Source organism: Neoarius graeffei, chromosome 9 (assembly GCF_027579695.1).
Source record: "Neoarius graeffei isolate fNeoGra1 chromosome 9, fNeoGra1.pri, whole genome shotgun sequence".
NCBI lineage: Eukaryota > Metazoa > Chordata > Actinopteri > Siluriformes > Ariidae > Neoarius > Neoarius graeffei.
This window is the reverse complement of record NC_083577.1, coordinates 20,089,985-20,092,006: the sequence shown is the minus strand read 5'-3', so window position 1 is coordinate 20,092,006 and position 2,022 is coordinate 20,089,985. Positions and strand designations below refer to the sequence as shown.

Genomic DNA, 2,022 nt, shown 5'->3' with positions numbered 1-2,022 from the left:
TACACATGTCCCTTTAGGGCCTCTGTATTCTGGCACATCGGCAGCAGATTATCATTAATATTAGAACTTTGAAAATTTCTTAAGATAATCGAGAAGAAAGGAAATGGTCTCTTTTGTTGGAGAGGAAATTGCAGGCAGTGGTGGATGGCACAACACGGCATGTGGACTTGGCGTCAGGCTTCAGGGTTTTTTTTAAACATAATTCAGATCATTGTAATTGTCATTCTGTTATCAAAAAAGAAGGGGAGAAAACATGACGTGATTGGGGTTGAATGCACTAAGCTGAAGAACTAGCTTTTTATGCATGCCTATAGCTGCTTTATTGGGTCTTTCATTTTCTGATCCATCAGTGTTTTCCCATCATACCTCACAATGTCCATTGCCTTCACATTCCTCTGACACTTAGGAAGGAGGTTTTTGGTTTAGCTGCAGCTTGGGGAAATGTGTAGACATGGGAGTTTTATTTCTGCATTGTTTCAGAAAGTCACAATGCTGATGTGCCTTCCTCATGACTGGGAGGGTCTGTTACTGCCTGTGCCGGACTTTCAACATCGCTACTGGTACTGGCGATGGGCCCTGGGGGCTCACGTAGCTGTTGGCTTTATTCCTGCCATTTCTGTCATGCACTGACCCAGGTGTTCCCCACATCTGTCAGGAGGAGACAGAGATTAGGGATGCAAGGAGGGGACATGAATTAATGCTGTAGCTTTAGCTTGGTGAGTGTTCTCCACCTAGTAGGAGATGTACAGCACTGTTGCGTCCATGTGTGGGTTGCGGTATAGGGTCCAGTGCATAGTGTACCCCAGAGAGTTCCAGGGTATGAATCTTGGGACCCTTTGCATCCTCTGATCCTCTCTTATGGGTGCCTTGCTATACCTTCTTTTTGGCATGCAGCAACATGTAACCCTTCGATCAAGCTGTCAGCTGTCATTGATGATATCCTTTATAAGCTCCAGCTTGCTCCCTTCTGCCATAACCTAAATGTGCTAATGTTTGAGAATATTCCTGCGATTCCTTTTTGTATGGTGAAAGACATAACTTGGGAAGTTATCAAATGACAAATAAAAATAATTACTAGTTAGATCTAAATCCTGATCCAACATACTTTTTTTGGGGGGGTTGTTTGGTAACAGTGTCTGTATGTATTTTGTTTCATCACCCCTACAACCCACCCACTTTGAAGCCAACCCACAGCAAGTCCTGACCAGGCATTTGATTGGAACGGACACTTCCAAACTCCTGTCTATGTGAAATAGGAGCCAAAGCGATGTGTTGGATTTATGGTGGCCGCAGCAGACCACATTCCTCAAGTGTCAGGACCTTTTTCTCCACAGTCATTGGTCACAACTCCTGGCAAACAAGTTGCCCCATTTGTTGCCTTTTACAATCAGCAAGGGGTTTTAGTGGCCTATTCTGTCCTGGGTCCCTGGGGGGGCACTAATATATGTGTGAACAATACAGGGTTTGACAAGAACAAGCAATCCTCCAAACACAGGAGAGACTTTCAGCTTTCTTTTCCTGTTGTATCAATGACCTAGCAAACAGAGACCTTGGTCACTCTTGGTACAGGGGGATTTACCTCAGAAGTAGCATCCTGAACTTGTACAGGCGATTGTTTGGTGTCATAACTACGTAATGTCGCTGGTATGATTTCAATATGACTACCAACATATTCTTTTCACTGTCATAAGATTTTTCACTCAAAATTAACATGATGTAATTGTATTGCTAATTTATACAGTATTTAGGAGACAAAAGTAAAAAAATCATAAAAACTTTTTATTCAATCCAATTAAATCAAGGGTCAAGTTTCAGCCACTTTAAAATGGTCTTTTCATGTCAACACATAGCTATCAGTACAGAGTGTGCTGGACTTTGCTCACAGCAGAAATTACATGATCATGTTACTGATTTTTTTATTTTTTATTTTTATTTTTTACTGGGATATTTATTTTAACTGGGAACCAAAATCAAGTATAGGGCTACCTATTTGAAATTGGTAGTCCACCAACTGAATACATA

The 2,022-nt window shown here is 41.5% G+C and overlaps 1 non-coding gene across 1 annotated transcript; it reads right to left on the bottom strand.

Annotated features, from left to right (window-relative positions):
• Window positions 1-1,445: 1,445 nt before the first annotated feature.
• On the bottom strand, window positions 1,446-1,571 carry LOC132892231 (small nucleolar RNA SNORA71). Its single transcript, XR_009655414.1, has one exon. It is a non-coding gene; the product is annotated as a small nucleolar RNA SNORA71 (small nucleolar RNA).
• Window positions 1,572-2,022: the final 451 nt, after the last annotated feature.